Genomic DNA, 21,315 nt, shown 5'->3' with positions numbered 1-21,315 from the left:
AATCATCAGTCATTAAAATGTTGGTATATTTTATGAAAGCAAGATTGCTCAGTTGGACAAAAGTACACAACCTACCTTTATCAGAAATATTTATGCATCAAAGCCTTTACCGAAGATATTACTAAAAGTATTAATAATGAATGACTTTGGACAAGCTGTATACTCAAAGTATAATTTCTTTAGCACATTTGTACAAGCACTTGGAATCTGTCCAAGCCCTACTTTGTCAGGCATTTTGTTTTACTTCAACGGGCATAAAAACTCCCTTGCTTTTAACAGGGCGTTTCATAATTTCTAACTATGAAAATTATTTAAAATGTGACACTTATCATTCAACTAGAGCTCAAAATATCACAAGGATCCTCAAGAGCACAGCAAAGACTGTATTAAAAGATACTTGTATGAGATAAATGAGAATCCAGGCTTTTCTATCAACGCTTTCTTTTCCATATACCAGATATTATGGAACCACTTCAGAAGGGTGTCAGCCAGTCAGATTCCAGGAATCGGTACTTTAAAGGAAAAATACACACCGGTATTCCATTTCTCCCTAAACATTTTAAACATCGAAGTATTTAACTAACATGAGAAATAGCGTGTGAAAAAGTGGTAGTTTTAAGCTTTTCTGCTAATATAATATGGAATCGTGTATCTAAAGAATTTAATAACAATATGATTATATTCATGTACTGCGACAGGGCTGTGTAGGGCTGTTTCGCCTCTCTCTTCATGTGACTTCCCTTGTAGCCCACTAGTCTACATGCCTGATTACCCACTCAAAGGTTGTGTGTTCAAATCCAGTTGGTGCTGGACTTCTCTGTTAACAAACATTTCTTTGAAAAAATTGAATAGCAATATTATGGACAATCAATTGACTTTTATATTTCAAAATATCACAACATGATCGATTCTAAGTCATTTTTGATAACAATGAATAGTCACCTTCTTCCCTTCTGACAACGGTCCCTGCTTCTGCTTCCTGCTTCTATTGTGTGTGTGTGTAATAGAGTAAATTTTTATAGAGAAATGGAGGCTGGACAGTATGCGTTACAATATAAACATTTATATTGATTTAAATCATGTTTTGATTTAAATCGCAAACGTGTATTTAATTATATGTGTTTTTTTAATCATAATCAGACTAATGCAACATAAATTGATACAGTATCTTTGTCTTCTAAGTATCTTAATAAACTTTCAGCATAGCTTTCTACACGTTTAGATTTATTTTTCTTGGGATTTTAGGATCAAATGTGGAAGGATTAGATTGTAATCGTTTTTATTTTTCAAATACGTTTTAGAAAAGTGTAATCTATACCTGCCCAGACTGTACGCCTTCCTAAACCCCGCCCTGACCACTTTCACTCCTGTCCTGCTCTTCCCCGCGCACCCCAGCCGGGCACTCTTCAGCCTCTGCCCGGGACGAATGTATATTTTGATATTTACACCCGGCGCGGCACCAAGGGAGCGTCTGCATTTATAACTTAGTTTTTAAAATTAGTCAAGCAATATGAAGCATCTCCTTTTACTTTTAAGTCCCTTAAATACATTGAACACAGCTTTCTCACCACTTAAGATTACTTTTTGATACCATCCTTACACAAAGCAGAAACTTTCCGATGACATACAGTACAAGTGGAAAGATTACAGATTTTAATCGTCTTTAATTTTGTTACGTTATACGTTTAGGAACGTTTCATCTAAACAAACACCACAAAACTGTTCTCGATTGTATTTCTGAATGTTATTTTTTTCAATTCCTCTTGTCTAACAGGAATGTTTTGTTTGTGGACAGACTGTTAGACTAGAGGAAAACAAGCGCCTCCTTCTACGAAGCATTTCGTTGATCCGATCACAAATTATTTTCCAGTCGCACGAAGTAAGGGTTGAGAATCTCCGATTCACCATGCTACGAATGGTTTCCCGGAGATTGCAAGGCAAGGCACTTTTGCCTCTGGACCCATCGAAATTTGCAGACGTGGTCCACCCCCAGTAAATTTCAAAAGTCACAAGATTTTGAAAGATTTCGGCTCTTGCTTTCCCGTCTATGCCGATGCACTGCAAGTACAACCCCCCCTCCATCTCCTGAGTGATGGGTAACAGTTGGATATCTGGGAGAATTATTCGTCCCACTGGCGTCTGTGAATTCCGCTCTGTAAACGGTGCTTCCTGGGGGGAGATAAACAGCGGGGACAGCATCAACAAATTCCTGCGCGGTGGTGAGCAGAGAGGCCGGGATGGAGTGTCCTGAGGCGGTGTGTGCTCTGCGGGGGGCAGAGCTTCCGCCAGGCATTGCAACCTGCGCGGCGGGGAGATGCACTTTTCGGGAGACAGCTGCTCAACTGTTTGACTGCTGGAACATACTGTCTCCTTCCCCTGCATTTTCAGGAGTGTCTCTAGCCTCCCAATCCTCCCCAGTAATGCGTCTTACTGCTCCCGCTGCTGCCGAAACGTCTCCACACAGGTGCTACTTCCACAGGTTGGCACCTTGGCCAGTGGCCGAGAGCAGAGACTCACGGCCTGTGGCAAAATAACATAATTCATGTAAGAAATAAAGTCATACAGTAGTATTCACAGTAGTCGCGGAACAGACGTCAAAATAAACTTTTCTTTTTTTCTGTCTAACCGCTTTCTTTTTTACTGTCCTGGTGGTAGATTTCGAAGATCGTTTCACCCGTGCGGTGTTTTCTTGAAGAACAGGCTACGAAGAAATAATCATAATTGAATTTAAAATTCAAAACGGCAATAATACCTTGTAATATGCGCTGTAATCATGTATTTCAGATGAAGTCTGCTGTATTTGCTTACCCTTCGCTCTTTGGAAGCTGGGGCGGCAGAAGCACCCCATCTCTTCCCGTAAAAGGTCTTGGTCTCTGTACTGTACTGTGGTCACTGTAGTGCTGGTTCGCAGTTTTTTGGGTGAAGGGAGCTCACCCAATCCCTTGGTGTATTTATGCTATATTCACATGTACGGCTAGAATGTTCATTGTCTTCCAATGAAAGGCGGGTGTCTTTTGCCGAAGTCGGAAGACATTAGAGGCTTGCCAAACCCGGACTGTTAAACCAACGCATTAGCACGTCAAAGCCCATTGAGGACCCGGGCGCAATAATTGTTTTGTCCCTTGATTTGCTGATCTGCATTAATTATGGAAATCAAGTTCCTGCTCTTTGCAGACGACCTGGTCCCGCTGTCGCCCACAGAACAGAGGCTGCGCCAGAACCTGGCACTGCTGGAGCAGTACTGTCAGACCTGGGCGCCAACAGTCAATCTGGACAAGACCAGAGTTATGGTTTTCCAGAAAAAAAGCCAGACCTCAGGGAAACGGGTACAAATTCACACTTAACAACACATTAACGCCTAACAACAGGAGCGAGGACGAATTAGGCCAGTACCCACTATTGTTAAACATACAGAAAAGAATATTAAAGTATTGAAGTATTGGCTTTAGTATTAGCCATACAGAACATTAAAGTGCCCCTTTTCCATTCAGCGGGTGCCTGAGCCGCTGTGTCCTATCTTCTGACAGTCACCGTTGTGAATGTCTGTAGAGTGTATCTTATTTTTAGTACTATATTTTTGTATTATATTCCCTTTTAATAAAACTCTAAGAGTATGTATCGGCTTGTCCCCTCCTCCCGCCCCTCTCTGTGTACAGTAGAGCCTTCTGTCCAGCCAGCACATGTCCACAGACATTCACAACAGCGACATATCATAAAACGTTTGCACATATAGTTAAATTATTAGTTGTTTTTCAGGAAGTTAAAAAAACAATATAAATGTTTATTTTGTAACGCATAGGTGACTATTCATTGTTATTAAAAATACTTAAATTCGATCACGTTGTGATATTTAGAAATATAAATTTGTTTGGTGCGAGTGAGGTTTTATTGAATCTCTGGCCAAGGGAAACGTTTCATTTTTTCAAAGAAATGTTTGTTAAAAAATAAAGTCATAGTTCCATGGGATTCGATCACAGACCATGTGATATGGGAGTCAGGAACCTAATCCACAGCGCCACCAGAGCAGTCACATGGAGAGTGCTGAAAAAGCACTACAGAAACATTATCAACATAAAATGTACAGATTTGATAAAGCTATAAAATAATGTAATTAGGCACAGAACAAGGTTACAGCACAGTACAATAATAAATGCTGACCATGACTTTAGAAGCATAAATTACACTCAATTTAAACATAAGCTGTCTTTAGCCCTCTAAGCTGGTTCATACAGAAATGTAGAGAACCAGGCTCAGAACACACAGCTTCATTAGCGAATACATATGCAGGACAACTGGAGAAGACGTTTTACAGTGGATGGATTTTTAGAAACATCCCATCAGTGACATCACTGAAGTCAACTCCTAGGTAACTGTCGTGTGGATAGTTTCACAAGAATCAGACAGGTTTAAGCATCGCTTGTTCTAGATAAAACTGCAAAAAAAAAACAACAGCCCATAATGTACTTCTTTGCGGCTCTGTTTGCCCAAATCATATATTCACAATGTGAAATTAGAAAATAATATTACATATCCGCAGTCTGTAAATCCGCAATATGGAAACAGAACCTGTGTAATTGTTGACAGATGATGTACTCGTAACATTTTTACAAGACGAACTACAACATTTAAAAAATGACTTGTATGTACTTGATATCTCTAATCAATCCACGGCGATATAGTTAAAGCAGAGTCCCCGCACAAAACAAAACTAAAACATCCTGGGCATACCGTTTCGCGCTTCTTATCAGTTGCTCAAAAGTAATTGATAATTTTTCATATTATGAAATGCATAATATAAACCTAGAAACATATACGTGAGCAGTATTTACGTAGTATCGGTGTCAAGACATACCTCTCAAATACTGTAAATCAAGTTAAAAATATCTCAAGACCGATTCTGGTCATAATGAAACCATGTTTCGTGTATGTTTTCTTTAAAGTACCGAGACCAGCCATATACTGTATGTTTATGTTATAAAATGAATATCGTTTATGGCCTTCACACGCGTTACAGTATGCTCCTATTCTTTTTATGCTCAGCTACTAAGATTTCCCTTCAGTGGTAAAATTCCATATGAATATTCAATACTACAACGGGCACAGTAAAGACGTTTACAGTAAATCTTTCTACGACAGACCAACGGACCACGAGTGCCCCTGTCGGTCAACCAATCACGTACCGCGGTACCCCTCGTCATCTTGCATCATCTTGCATCAAAATGCGCGACGCCGTAACCAATTACCTCCGGTACGTGTCTGTACCGCGCACTTTGAATGGCTGCATCTGTACGCCTATTCTACTCTGAGAATGTAGGGGAAAGGAAATGTGCCCGAGGTCTTTTCACTGATGAAGTTATGTTAACAAAAACTACAGTATGCTTAAGAGTTGTTAAACTAGTTTTTATTTATTTTTCTGCACAGCCAGCCGGCCCTAACCACACAGATACCAGCTAGCCTGCTAGAGCATCACAATTCACACTCAGCCACAGTGATGTTTGATCTTTGATCTGAGCTTTAATAGAAAGCTTATCTCTTTAAATATAACTATCGAGTGGTATTAAATGCAACTTTTTTGTATAGATGACACTTTTCTCAAATTTATAAATAAAATAAAAACGATTACAACTGGCACATCTTTAGCTTTTTCATGAAACCTCCTAGAGTTACGAAAACACTTGCTGTGTGTACAAATTACATTGTGACTATTGTAGTAGCAAGGCTTATTAAAGTACAGGAATTAAGTTTGCTACTCCCTTACCAGTCCCTCTCTCCTTCATCTCAGTGGTGCTGGATACAGAGAGGCCATTCCATTTGGTTCACATTTAAGGTGTTTTTCTAGCTGATAGAGTGTCCTGATAAGGAACAACTCCCAAAGCTTAGATTCTCCAGCAACCCTAATAAATGGCCATCTCTGGCACCTCAGTGTCTGAGATTCCAAGGGAGAGTCTTATCCCAGGTTGTTTACAACCCTAAGGTCAGAATGCATTGTTACTCATCATCAACCAATCAGGAACTGGTAGGGCAGGGTAACCCCACATGGGTCTCGGATACCCATGAAACTTTCAACCAATGAATGACCAGAACACCTCCAGGTAAAACAGGCAGCACAGAGCCCAGAAAGCGTGCCTCCTGGACAATTCTCGTCTGAACATCCTCTGACTCAGCTCAGACCACCACATAACGGCCAGTGTGTCCGAGTAGCAGGACTTTCCTTTGTTCTAAGAGTCGAGAACGGAGGTTGACAGCACGTAACCAAAGGATCCACCCGGGGTTAGCCCTCGTGAACCCACCGAGAACACTCACCTGATCAACAAGTGAACTACAGTCAGAACTGTGGACAGCTGAATCTAAGTATTCAGAACTAGCGCTACATCAGGAACGATCCGGTCTTCTTCCTGTCTAAAGAGTGTGACCTGCTTAGACTCGCAGTCACTTTTCTACTGTGTACAAACTCTGCTAGTAAGCCAGAACTAACTGGCCGGTCTTCAGAGAGCACACTGCTAGAGCATCGCAGCAGAAATCTCTTCCTCCTTCCACCACGTCGCAAGCTGCAACAGCACTGCCTGGCACCGAGCCATAGAGTGTCAATTGGACACAGCAACAAGCCTGCCACTGCTTCTTTGTGCCCGCTGGAGATCTGAATCCACACAGATTGGATGAGTATTCAAGTTTCTGCATTACAGCTCAAGAATTCAATTGTTACCTCAACCTGAGTTGATGTCAATTTAATTCCTATGATTGATATACTTGCTTTTGAGTATGTAGTGTAGAAGATGTAATCCATGTTCATTTACGAAATGAATGGTATACTGAATGTATGTCCCTCTTGGTTTGTAACTCTTCGTGATTGAATATATACCTTGTGTATTCTGCTTACCCTCACGATAAGATCTGTTATGTTTATATGCACATTTTATCCATTAATAAATGTATTCTCGTGTAATAGTATCCGTGTGTGCGTTGTTTGAGTTATCCCGCAAAGTTGATTCTAATAGCCATCAAAGAATCATTTTGTTACTTACTGCTACAATTAATAATTGTCCCAGTTAAGCACAAAACCCTACATTTACTGATGCTTCATGAGAGGATGCCTACACTGTTTTCACAGCCTTCATTCACTATGTCGTTTTTAAGACGTTTTGTTTTACCACTATTCTTTTGTCCATATCTTCTAGGGAAACACAGAAAGCCTACAAACAAAATGCATTTTAAATACCAAGACTTGTTAAAATTTTCACAGCCTCCACATAAAACTATCAGTGAGAGAATTCTCTTTTTTTAAACCTACGCTTTTTCATCGATATGTAATGATGCACTAACTGGAACCCCGGGAGACCGTTGTGTACACACGTTCACAACACGAGAAATACTGCTAAATACGGCTTTGTGTGAAAAACCCGTACTGTATATCACCGTAGGAAGCAGAACTTTCATAATTGGATGTATTTAAAACAATGAACTAAGTGTAAAATAGCATTCATAAATACAATCGAGAATAGTTTTGTGGTGTGTGGTATAAATGAATAATTATAATAGAAAAGCATATGCTACTCCAAGTTGAGTTGGTCCATGGAGCAACTGCCTGTCCCAACTCTCACTGTTATACTATATACGCTTGTCCTTAAGCGACCTGTGAATTCAGCCCTTTTTTGATAAACCTCCTCAACACAAAAAAGCGGTATTCTACAGGATTTTTGCCTGTCTATTCAGCCCTTTATTGATACACTTCCTCGACACAATAAAGTGGTATCCACAGGACTTTTGTTTCACATGACCCTACCTAGGGATTGTGCACACCTGATCTGGGTGAAAGAAAAAAGGGAAGCGCGCCTTTCTTGGACTGTGGCCCAAGTGGGCCCCAGTAGGAGGGATGTATCCAATTTCACACTAGAAGAGGACACATGTGAATGGTGCATGAATGACTATTGAAATACTAAAAATAGAAAGTTATAGGTTACAAAATGGTCTGGAAATAAGAAAAATAAGGGTGAAAAAATGAGGTTAGCCACAAGAAAGTGGTGGAGACTGGGAGAAGTAAGTGTAGTACGAGAAAGATGAACACTTACGTTTATAATAGTGGAACTGTGGCTAGGGGAATTGAGAGTGTGGACAAGCCACCCCTAGAGGGGTGAATGGCAGAACAGAATGAGACTAGAGAACAAAGGATAATATAAATACTGCAGGAAACAAAAGAGATAAAAATTTCTGGAAAGAATCAGAGTACGAAGATCTGTTTGGACAGAAAAATAATTTGTCAGAAGAAAACAAAAACTCTCTGTTAAGATGTCTGACAGAGATTCGAAATTAAGAAGAAGTAAGACAAGAGAGGCAGTGTATAGATTGGGAAGGCATAATTTGAAGAAACTGGACTGCAAAGAAAATAGGATCGACTCTTGAAGAGTTAGCACAAGCTAGGAAGTTGAACCATTTTTGGAGATAGGTGAACAAGAGGGGTTCGAAAAAGGAAAAGAAGTCACGGGGAAAGAGATAAACGAGCCAAGTGTAGTGGTTTTGATGGGTTTACTGAGACAATTATTAATTGTAGCAGTAATCACGAGGTTGTTCGTCGGGGCTTTTAGAAAATCAATCGTCAGAACAACTAACAACGCACACACACGGGTTCAATACACGGAATACATTTATTAATATAACTGTGCAACAAACATATACTCGTCTGCCTGGATATGAGCGGCAGACCTTACGGTGAGGGTTATCAATATACAAGGTATATAATCTCGAAGAGATGCAAACACAAAGAGATACACAACAGAGAATATATGTCAATATATATATCGTTCGGTTACCAAATCGCTAATCAGTGTTATTACCCACTGTTACTCTAAACTCGGAAGTAAATACATTACTCATGAATTAAATTGATAACAACTTGTGTTGAGGTACAATTAAATTCTCGAGACGCAATGTAGAACATGGGGTTTACTTATCCACTATGTTGGGATTTGGAATTCCCGGCACGAACACCAAACCAGCTGACAGGCTCTGTTGCAGCCTCTGTTGCAGCGGTTGTCCAATGGGCGTTGTGACGGCGTCCTCTGGCTACCGGCCAACCAGTAGAGGTGCAGCTCGGAGTAGGACGGGCGGAGGAATCTGACTGCGGCGCGCAGGGCAGTCGTTGCTCCGAGGGGATCTACCAGCAGTCCGGCTGGCTAGTAGAAAGTCTCTATGCACAGAGTGTGACCGCGAGTCCTCACAAGTCACTCTTTTGCCTGGGAAGAAACTGGTTCGTTCCCGGTCCAGCGCTGCTTCTGAATAAGCTATTCAGGTTGTCGACGAGGGTCCAACTGTAGGCTGCCGTTGATCAAGCGGAGCATTCACGTTGGTAGAATTCTGAGTATGTACGGGTTCCTCGGCCTCGCGCTTAGAACAAAGTCCAAGTCCTTTTGCAGACAACAGCAGTTGTCACGTGATTGTCTCTGAGGATGCGCGAAAATGGCCAAGGAGAGCCCAGAACTGAGCTTGCGCTCCCTTTTTGATCAAGACCCAGATGTGGGCTGAATTTGTACAGGAAATAGTGTTGGAAAGAACATTGCGTATACCTGCTCTCAGTTATAAGGTACATAGAAATGAGGCATCGGGCGTCATCATTAGCCCTAGACCTTAAACTTCCGGCAGTTCACTATCAGTATCGGATAGCTCTGCAGCAGGCAGACGCTTGGGCGTGGTTACCTGATTTCAGTGATAAACCATTGCTCCCTTTGTCTCATTCAAACTACCCCGCAAGGCTTTGATACAAGAGAAAAGCATCCAACACATTACCCCAGCCATGATCCAGCTACCCAGCAGCAGTGTCAAGATGACCACGTTCACTGTTCCTAGCGCCCCAGAGGATCCACAACGACTGTGCTTGGGACCTACCAGTGTAGTTTTCAAGTTTGTGTCGTTGAGAACAAATTCGACTACCTGTACACCCTCAAGACTTACTGTCTCTTGGATTCTCTCATCCAAGTCAACGCTGTGTCCTCTGAAAGCATCCACAATCTCGAGTTCCGTTTCATACAGTTCCGACTCCAGGTGATACAGTGCTAAATCGTTGAGATGCACTATAGCTCCTTCAGGAACTTGTAGAAAAACTGTTTGGTTGGGTAGCTGCACTTCGGTAGCTGTATCATGTCTGTCATAGGTTATTGTAACCGTTAACTGTGGTGTGCTGACCAGCCATTACTTTCCCACCTGCTCAACCTGGGGTTCGTTAACCTCACGTTTGCTCGTCACTGTGGCTTTACACTTTTCAGTGGCAGCCCCCTTTCTGATACCACACAACCTCTGAGTTGTGTCCCCAAGGAATGGCTTACTTGGGCATACCCAGTGGATATCCTTGGTTGATATACACAGTTCCAGGTTTGGAACAAGGTACAAATTTGGATCATCCTCCTGGTAAGCTACGAGCGGTGGGGTGGTCAACTTCACATGCATGTCCCCCCTCCAGAAGCCAACGTTCAATATAGACTTGAGTCTATAGATATCCTTGCTACTCACGATGGGAAGGTTCAACAGGAAACCTATTTCCTTGGCTTCGGGGTTAACATATATGGGAATGGCACTGCCTAGACTGTATGCAAGATGTACTTGCAATGGCTGTACCATCTCGGAATTGGTTGTCTTCAGTACTTCTTCTACTAAGGACAGTGGAACCAAGTAGGTTGGAATCTGTCCCATGGCTAGGCTAGTTACTGTGGCACTAAGCTCCCTAAGCAGATCCTGCATTAGCATTCTGACCTGTTGCACATAAACATAGTCCCACTGTAACACGTCGACAATCCTGCCCACGGTGTGGAGGGTGTTATTTAACAGTGCAGCATGAAGGTTTACTGCTAAAATTGTGCCCTGTAAGGTTTTCCCTAGGCTTTCCAGCCGCTGCTGCTGTTGATACAGCTTGTCATAAATTTCTGGCATTTCCTTACGTAACCCAGACATCTGCCTTCTCAGGGTGGTCAGGGTGACAGTGTTAGCAGCAAACAGACCAGCTGAAAATAGCGAACCCACGGCGGAGGCCGCAGCAATCAGACCCCCCAAGAACCTTTTGGGGCGGCTGAGGCCTGTCATCTCCTCCTGGGTGACTGTTGCCTTCCTCAGCTGGCGGAGCATGTGTATAGTGTCTAGCTGGGCATGCCATACAGTATCCCCAGCCTACTGCCTACCATGATAGGACACCCTACTGTTCATGCTGATGTGCTTCCGAAACACATCATGTGGGTCCAGCCGTACATACACTCGCTGAGTATATGTTCTGCAATTTGTTAACAACAATCCGGGAGCGTCCTGCAGGACTATGCCGGTAGGAGGACCGGGTTCCACAACTTCAAGGGGCTGTGTCGAGGCGATCCACAGTACTGTCAGGACCAGCCGTGGCAGTTTTAGGATTCCCATTCTGGAACACAGATGAGGCACATGGTACAGTTCCACTATATTTTTGAATATATTTTCCTAGCAGGACCTACACTACAGTACCTAACTACCTGCAACTACAAAGGGGCACCCCCCTCTTTGATCGGGTTTAGACTTTTAACCCTATTCTGTGTCCTCTGGCGCCATTTGAGATGGGCGATACAACCGGAGGTGGTTGCGATGCACCCACTTGTAGACCAGAGATTGCCTTCCCTTTTCAATCCGAATTCGATAAGCTACCGGTGATACCTTATCGACAATCTCGTGGGGTCCTGTCCAACTGGGTAAGAACTTCCGGGCCACCCCTGTGGGTTTGGCAAATTGGAAGTATAGGACCTTGTCTCCTACTTGGAGTTCCTGGTTAACTGCCTTTCGGTCATAGTATGCTTTCCTACCCTCTGCACTCCTTCCCAGATTGTTCTGGGCAAAAGCAAAGGTTGCCTGCAGATGTGCTCGCAGGTCTGACACATACTGATGGGCCGTAGCAGCCCCCGTCGTGCTCAGGTCCTCCACCCCATAGAGACAGTGTAGGGGAAGAGTCATCTTCCGACCTGTCATCATCTCAAAAGGTGGGACCCCCGTAGAGCAATGGGGCGTGGCTCGGATGGCCATCAGAACCAGGGGCAGCTTAATGTCCCAGTCCCTACTGTTGGTGAAACAAACTTTTTGAGCATACTAACCACCGTTCGGTTTGCCCTTTCTGCCTGGCCCGAGGATTGAGGGTGGTAGGAGATATGCAACTGGGCCTTGACCCCAAGCATATTCCACAGGGTTGCCATTACTGTAGCTGTGAAATGGGTTCCCCGATCCGAGTCCACGGTCAGGGGGAGTCCCCATCGACTGAACACATGGTTCACCAACAGCACTGCAGTTGTCTCTGCCGTGTCGTTGGGTGCTGGGAGGCACTCAATCCATTTTGTGAATGCACACGTAACAGTGAGGAAATATTTGTTCCCTCTGGATGACCTCACCAGCGGCCCCACCCAATCCATTTGTAGATTGGACCAGGGGAATGTCATGCCCTTTTTCTGGAGTGGTGCACAGTGCAGGGGCCGTGATGGTTGGAACTGGCTACACGTCAGACACCCCTTTACATACGCGGCGAAGTCTTGGCCCATGTGAGGCCAGAATGCCACCTGCTGGATAGTGTCGTACGTGGCCTTGATTCCCCGGTGACCCCCACAGGGTTCGTCATGAGCGTGTTGGATCATGACCCCCCGATGACAGCGGGGAACTACCCACTTTGGGACACCTTGTGCAACTGGTACACAAACCAACAACCCCTTTATAATTTTTAGGTTGTCTTTCACCTCTGCCAGCTCCTTCAGCTCCGGAGACTGGCTCAGCACCTGCTCTGAAAGAGGTTGACGCACTGAGTCAGCGATATGCTGATACATTTGCCCAATTGCTGGGTCCTGTTTCTGCATTTCCGCAAGATCGGTGTTAAAACCCTGTGACCCAAACACTACAGATTGAGGGTCGGCTCCGACATCCTGTCTAGCCCTGCTTCGGGTGACCGCCTTGACCTCAGCCACGGTTTCTGGGGGTAGCCATTCCTGCTGGAACTGCCAGGGATCACCCTCTAAGGCACCAGATTTGGCCAGCCGATCGGCCTCATCATTCCCGTCTTTGTCGGGTCCCTTCACCTGGGAGTGTCCCTTCACCTTCCTCCAGTAAACCATCATTCCAGCCTCGGTCGAGAGCTTGTCACTGGCCAGGAACAATTCTTTGTTCTTTACTTCCTTGCCCCGGGCATTTTTCATGCCGTTACCCTTCCAATACGGAAGATGGGACACGAAGCTATGTCGGGCGTAATCACTACAGATGACAAATTGTTTAAGGCCATTTGTCAGGGCCTGCTGGAGGGTGATCAGCACCCCAGCTACTTCCGCATACTGACTAGTCTTTGGTCCTAGCTTATAGCGGGTCGGCCCACAGGGAGTATTGTCTTGCCAGACTACACCTACCCCTGCTAGCACCTGCTGTTCATGGCGAAAAGAGCAACCGTCAACATAGGCCATGGGTAAGCCCTGGCCCACGTTCTCATCGTAGTACCGATGATTGTTCGGTAGCTCAGCAGTGAGTATCATTTCTGGAGCTTCCATGTCAGTGTCACAGCCGTGACACACTTGGCCCAAAGCCAGGCCCTGTCCCAGGTACATTTTCTTGCTCTGTGCATAACGTACCTCTATCTCATAGCCTTGTAGGGCCATCATCCATGCCACAATCCTGCTATTTGACACCCTGCCTGCTTTCAGTCTCTGGCTATGCAGGAATGTCACAGGTTGGTGGCAGGTTTCGATGATGATCTTTTGTCCCCCAACATAACTACGGAAGTGTTCTACCGACCAGACCGTAGACAACAGGGCCTTCTCGCAGTCCAAGAACTTTTGCTCCACTGGGGTCAGGGCTCGACTGGCATACGCCACCACCCTTCGCTCTTGGTCATATTCCTGACTCAGAGCAGCCCCAAGGCAGTGCTCTGAGAACCCTGCTTCAAGGTAGAAGACCTTATTTTTGTCAGGGTAGGCCAAGCACGGCGCACTACCGAGTTTGCGCTTCAGCTCCATCACAGCCTGTTCTGGGGAAGGTCCCCACTCAAAGGGCACGTCTTTCTGCAACAGCTTGTGGAGGGGCCTTGCTATTTCAGCGTAATCCTCAATGAACTGCCGGGAATAATTACATACTCCCAGAAAGCTGCGCAGTTCAGACAGGTTAGTGGGCGACTTCATATTCTGGATAGCTTGGACTCTGCTGGACTGTGGCTGTATGCCTTGGGCTCCAACCAACAGTCCCACGTACTCCACTTGGGTCCTACACCACTGTCCCTTAGCCAGAGACAGTTTGGCCCCTGCACGGGAGAGCTGGGTCAACACATGCCTGATCTCGGCCATGTGTTCTTCCCAGGTCTGACTCCGCATCAGAATATCGTCCACATATACCAGGTTGCCCCTGGCGGCTGCATCACTCATGGCTTTGTGCAGAAATATGTTGAACTCCGCTGGGGAGTTGGAATACCCAAAGGGGCATCGATTCCAGGTGAACTGCCTGTTTCCGAAGGAAAAGGCCAGTTTGTACTGGTCTGTCGGTTCTACCTTAAGGGTCCAGAACCCATTGGCCACATCCACTGTGGTGAAATATTTCGCTGTTGTCACCTTGGCTAACTCCTGATCTAAGTAGATCATTGGCCATCGTGACGAAGGAACCTGTTTATTCAGCTGCCGGTAGTCAATGGTCAGACGCCACTTACCATTGGGTTTCAGCACCGGCCACAGTGGGGAGTTATAAGTGGAGTTACACTCCCTTATGATCTGACGCTCTAGTAGAGCATCCAACGTCTGCTTTATGGACTCGTATGCTGTGAGGGGAATGCGATACTGCCTGACATAGGTTGGGCGGGCGCCAGGGGCTGTGGGAATGCGCACTGTGTGCAAATCCGTCACCCCGCAGTCATAGGCGTCCCGTGCAAACACTTCCTGGAAATCCTGGAAGATCTGACGCAGCTGCTGACGCTGGCTTTCCGTTTCCAGGGCATCTGCCTTACCAACCTGTTCCTGTACCTGCTCTAGGAACCCCGCTTTTGACGGCATGGCGGTATCCCGGGTCGCACTCTTAGCTGAGTGGTCCGTCGGAACACCTGCGTGTACTGTGTACACAACCATCTCATCCTTATCGCTAAGGTCCACTCTGCACACCTCCTGGTTGCAGAATCCCTCTATTGGCATAATTGCGATCATCCGCCGGGGGTAGGTGTAGTACACCTGCTCGTTTCCCCCCTCCCTGGCCAAGGGACCAGGGAGCTGCCCCAGTACTGGGATGGCCAGTTCGAAATCATAGAAACCATTGTCAATTACCAGTCCCGTGTCAGTGCGAGCAGGGATTGTGACATCTTGTTTTGCTATGTTCTGCACCAACAGGCAGGTGGCTCGGCCATTCCGTTCCAGTCAGGGGGTACCACAGACTGCTAGGTTCAGTCTGATAAACTGAGCTGATGGTTGGAAGAAAACCATCTCGGCATCCATTCTCTGTCCCTTCTTCAGGACAAGGCGTACCGGAAACCCTGCTGTTGATGCAGGAACGATCAGGTCCGATTCGTTTACTACCTGGCAGGCCTGAGGAATCGTCTGACCTGACCGAATGTTCTCGGGGTCGCCGCTTAGAGAATGGGCATCTGGGTTCACCCGTGTCCACAGCACACTGTTTACTGTGTCCAGCTGGGCGCCCAGTCGAACCTACAGGTCTGCACCAATACAGACCGAATGGGCCAGCTGAGGTGCTACCTGGAAGTAGTGAGCAAACTTCCTTTTTCCGATGGAGATGGAAGCTACACAACTTCCTTTGCTCCAAATGGACCTATGAGGTGGGGGTGCCCACCACAGAACCTGTGACTGCATCACCAGGGTCACCTGACGGCTTCGCGACAGGTCCTTGAACAGACCTTCACTGATTATGGACTTCTCAGAGCTGAGGCTGAGAATTACATCATCAACCTGCACTTCTGCCACCCGGACCCCTCCCACCACCATGGGGTGGTAGTCCTGGTCCCCCTGAGGCACCAGGGCGCACAGAAAGGACTCCCATTCATTACCAGACAGGGAGATCCACTCTTCTTCAGGGATGAAAAAGGGGTGTGCTTTACCTGGCGGGTCAAGCAGCTGCTCGGAGCACTGCTCCTGTAGTTGGGAGACCGTGGGAGTGCTGGCCTGGGCAGGACTTCCCTGTAGTTTTGGAAAGCAAGAAGAGACATTTATTTCTCTTCCAGAGGAACCAGGTGGAACCTCCAACTCAGCTATAGTGTTCAGTGGGCACTGTGTGGTCACAGCATAACCTCTGAACCCCCCTTTTTGCTGTACGACAGGCTTAGGGTTTTTGACCTGAGCCCACAATTTTCCATGCTGGCAGTCCACCAGAGGCTCCAGCCTGTCAAGCAGGTCTTGGCCAATGAGTAGTGGCTCTGTTTTAAACCTAGAGATGTAAACAGGATGCACCACATTCATTGGCCCGAACCTAAGTGCCACCCACACTCGGTGTGTGATCCTGGCATGATCCTGGGTATAGCTGGAAATATCTATCTTACACGGTTCTACCTTAAGTCTGATGCCTTTTCCTTTCGCTACTCGTTTGAGCTCGCTGAGTAGATCGGCTGACATCAAACTAATTTCAGCCCCAGTGTCAATCAGTGCTTCTCTATCTAAGACGCTTTCAAGAGAAACCTTGATATAAATACGCCTTGCTTTGCCTTTCTGGCTGAGATTCCCTAAGAATTGTTGGAAGCCTGCCTTTCCTTTGACTTCAGGGGCGGGGTCAGCGCCCAACTCAGAGTCCCAGCCTTCTTTCAGGCCGGAACCCTCCCACCCAATCAGATAGACTGAGGGAGGGGTTTGGGGTGGATCCCCGCCTCCTCCAGTGAGAAGGGGCGTGGTCCCCCTAAGCTCATTCACGCTTCCGGCATTCGGTGCGGAAGGTTTACCCTGTCCTGGTCTCTCAAGCAGGGCTTGTTCAAGCCGGGCCAGGCGGGCTGCAGTCGACTCCCTTCGTCCAGCCTTATGATAGGCTCTGCCTGAGCCCTTGCCTTCCCCGCTCACGGCGGCTCTGACGCTTGGTGCGGTCCTGCCTGCCTATCTTGCGCCGGGGCTTATAGGGCTCAGGAACCTCAGCTCCCTCGAGCTGAGGCGAGTCGTCAACCCTGCTGGCTTTAGTGGCGAACACGGCCGTTTTAGCAGGTTTTCGCTCTGAGGAAGCAGAGACTTCAGCTCCCCAGGCTTTTTGAGCCAACCTTCTAATGTCAGCCATTTTCATCGCTTTTGCATCTGTGTGCATCACAATCATTTTCCTGACTGAGGGATGCAGATTAGCAATGAATAAACCCTTGAAATTCACGTTCTCTTCGCAACCCTCTTCATTCCACCCTGCAAAATAAGTGCGCCTAAGCCTCTCATAATAGTCGCGAGGGGCTTCAGCTTTTTCGTGCTTAATATGGTGCGCAGCGGCCACGGCAGCTATGGGATCGATAAAAGCCGAAAATTCTCCGATCATTGCCTGACACAGCTCCTCAAAGCTATTACAGACCTCCGGTCCTTGTCTGGACATCCACTCGTGTACCGCTCGGCTAGTAGTTTTCCTTACTAACAAAGCCTTTTCCTGTTCGGACGCTCCGGGCATAAACTGCAAAGTATGTCTCAGCTCATCGATGTAGGTTTCCACATTATTCCCTGACACTGACGGGTCAAACCTTTCTACATCTTTGGCTAACTGCCTCAGGGAGTGGAGGTTAATTTTTACGGTTTCTCCGCGGGCAGGGGGACGGCCGTGATCAGGAGCAGGGGGTCTCTGCCTGAATTGCATCGCCCTTGCGTCTCGCGCAGGACTCGGCGATCTCCCCCATGCCGATCCGACCACAGACCCTGGCCGGGAGAAACCTCCTCCCGGCGCGCTGGGTGAGCGCTCCGGGCTGCTAGGTGGGCTGGCATGCAAGTGGGATCTAGCCTGTTTTGCTTCCAGTACAAAAGCATCTAACTCCTTTTGCCTTTCCTGGCTGAGTTCATTTAGACTCTCAATTTCTTTTTCTTTTTCTTTCAAGCTCGCTTCCAGGTCTCTCCTAGCTACCTCAGCCGCAGTTTCTCTAGCAGACAGGTCATCTAATTTACCTAAAACTTCCCTGAGTCTGTCTTCACTTTCCTCATTTTTCACTCTCTTTTCTCTGATTATATCCAACAACTCAACTCGCTCCGCCTTATATCTTTCTAGCTTTCCCTGTAGCTTTTGAAACTTTGTCAGCTCGGACAAAGACAGTTCCAGCTGTTTAGCTAGATTTAAGGCGAAACTCGATAGGACCTGAACTGCGTTCACGGACCCTCCTGTGTTAAGCTGGTTCGCTACTTTAGCTACTAAATCTACTTGCAGCTTCTCAATATCATCGAAGCTCAACTTTTCAATACCGCTCCAGTAACCAGGATTGTTGTCGCTAGAAATAGTACTTATAAGCGACTCCACTTCAGACATTTTAGCAGCCATTGTGATTACGTCAGAGAAACGTTAAGAGTATTACTTTTTTTTTTTTCCTTTTACTAAAATACAGTATGGAATTTAAACACCCGAGCAGATGGATTTCCAATCAGCACACGTTACACTAAACGCTAGGAAACAGGGGGATTTCTTTGCGCAGTTATCAGCACACCCGGTATTCGCGTATAGAAGCCGCGGCGCTGTGCTGAACTTGAACTCACAGCAATATCAGTTATTCTGTGCGATTGATTCTCATTTCATTCTTAACTCGGCCCACCCAGGGACGCCATTAAATGTAGTGGTTTTGATGGGTTTACTGAGACAATTATTAATTGTAGCAGTAATCACGAGGTTGTTCGTCGGGGCTTTTAGAAAATCAATCGTCAGAACAACTAACAACGCACACACACGGGTTCAATACACGGGATACATTTATTAATATAACTGTGCAACGAACATATACTCGTCTGCCTGGATACGAGCGGCAGACCTTACGGTGAGGGTTATCAATATACAAGGTATATAATCTCGAAGAGATGCAAACACAAAGAGATACACAACAGAGAATATATGTCAATATATATATCGTTCGGTTACCAAATCGCTAATCAGTGTTATTACCCACTGTTACTCTAAACTCGGAAGTAAATACATTACTCATGAATTAAATTGATAACAACTTGTGTTGAGGTACAATTGAATTCTCGAGACGCAATGTAGAACATGGGGTTTACTTATCCACTTTGTTGGGATTTGGAATTCCCGGCACGAACACCAAACCAGCTGACAGGCTCTGTTGCAGCCTCTGTTGCAGCGGTTGTCCAATGGGCGTTGTGACGGCGTCCTCTGGCTACCTGCCAACCAGTCGAGGTGCAGCTCGGAGTAGGACGGGCGGAGGAATCTGACTGCAGCGCGCAGGGCAGTCGTTGCTCCGAGGGGATCTACCAGCAGTCCGGCTGGCTAGTAGAAAGTCTCTATGCACAGAGTGTGACCGCGAGTCCTCACAAGTCACTCTTTTGCCTGCGAAGAAACTGGTTCGTTCCCGGTCCAGCGCTGCTTCTGAATAAGCTATTCAGGTTGTCGACGAGGGTCCAACTGTAGGCTGCCGTTGATCAAGCAGAGCATTCACGTTGGTAGAATTCTGAGTACGTACGGGTTCCTCGGCCTCGCGCTTAGAACAAAGTCCAAGTCCTTTTGCAGACAACAGCAGTTGTCACGTGATTGTCTCTGAGGATGCGCGAAAATGGCCAAGGAGAGCCCAGAACTGAGCTTGCGCTCCCTTTTTGATCAAGACCCAGATGTGTGCTGATTGGTTGAGAGTTTGGCGGGCATTGTAGACCCACGTGGTATTACCACGCCCTGCCAGTCCCTGATTGGTTGGTCAAGGTGAGATATGAGTCACTTAGTCCTGACACTTAGGAATGCAATCCAGATGTCCAACTCGCACTCCCTAGACAGATAGGCGCCAATGGCTGACCATTGATCATGATAGCCAGGCTTAGCTAAGTGCATCCCCCTTTGGGAGCTGGTTTCTTATCACAAGAAAACATCTTAAATCAGCTTGCATGAATTCTTTCTCTGTGGCTGCACCACAGAGATGGAGGGTGAGATGGGGCCTCTTTTAGGAGCATACCAACGCTTAATTCTGTCTTATTAACAAGCATTGCCGCTACACAAGTATAGAAATCTCAGTAACATTAAGATGAGTAGAGGGGCTAACAAATAAAAAGGCAGCAGTATTACAGCCGCAGAAAGTCACTAGGCTGACATTTGGGAAAATACTGGTGACCGTAATACCAAATAAAGAAAAAGAATTATATTTGAGACTCGCAGTAGGGAGCCCCAGGATACAAGCTATAGAAATTAGGAAAACGGCAGTAGAAATCTTATCTAACAGACACCCTCTATTCAAAAAAGAGATAGAGGAGATGTCCAAAAAATGGGAAAAAATGCACAAAGAAAATAAATACTAAGTGGCCTGAAAAGGGAACATTTGACATCTCAGTATGTGAGGAAATGGACACAGTAATAAAAAAACATAAGGCACAGGACAAAGGGAAAAAGAGGCAGGAAAAACGAGAAAAGAAAAGGGAAGTGTTGAAAATGTTCAAGAAAGAGGGAGAAGGATTACTGAAAAATATGTGACAAGTTAGGAAAATACTCAAGGAGGACGAAAAAAGAAATGAAGAAAAAATGACGGGGTGGACGAAAGGACCTCTCCCGTACACTAATGGACAATATCTACTGGTGTCAGGAACAGTAGAAATAAAAGGAGAAGTAAACGTGGAAGAAGGGAAGAAAACTCCCTCAACATCCCCTTAAGTGAAAAGAGAGGGCCTAGGAAAGATAAGAAGGTGAACAGAATGCAGAAATGAATCCAGAAAGGTTTGATTGTTACAAAGGACTAAGAGAAGTCCTGGAAAAAATTCAGATAAGAGATGAAAGAGATGAGATTTCTCTAGAAGAAGATGCGATAGATGAAAATGAGAGGACAAGTAAACTAGTGGATAGGGAATTAGAAAGGTTTACAAGAATATTGATGAAAGAAAAAGAAAGAGAACTGGATAAACTGGGGGAACAGGCCTTGAGTGATGTAAATGAAGAGGGTGAAAGAGAAGTACTAGGGGAAGATGAGCCAATGTTAGGCTGAAGGAGAACAGTCTATAATAGGGAATAAGGCGGAAGGTTGCGGAATCGAAGAAAGCTGAAGAGACCTGAGAAATACAAGACACAATTCCCAAGTTTAGTGAAAGGCACACAGGGGCACTATGTCCTGTGGGCATCACAGGACCTGGAGGGATTGGTTGTCCGCCTAGACATGAGGGGGCCGGCAAATGAATAAGAGCCTTTGAGGAAGAAACAATGGGAAAACTGCTGGCTGTGGGAGACCTTAAGGTGCTGTTG

Source organism: Lepisosteus oculatus, chromosome 12, assembly GCF_040954835.1.
Source record: "Lepisosteus oculatus isolate fLepOcu1 chromosome 12, fLepOcu1.hap2, whole genome shotgun sequence".
NCBI classification, from domain to species: domain Eukaryota; kingdom Metazoa; phylum Chordata; class Actinopteri; order Semionotiformes; family Lepisosteidae; genus Lepisosteus; species Lepisosteus oculatus.
Note: the sequence above shows the minus strand (reverse complement) of the source record.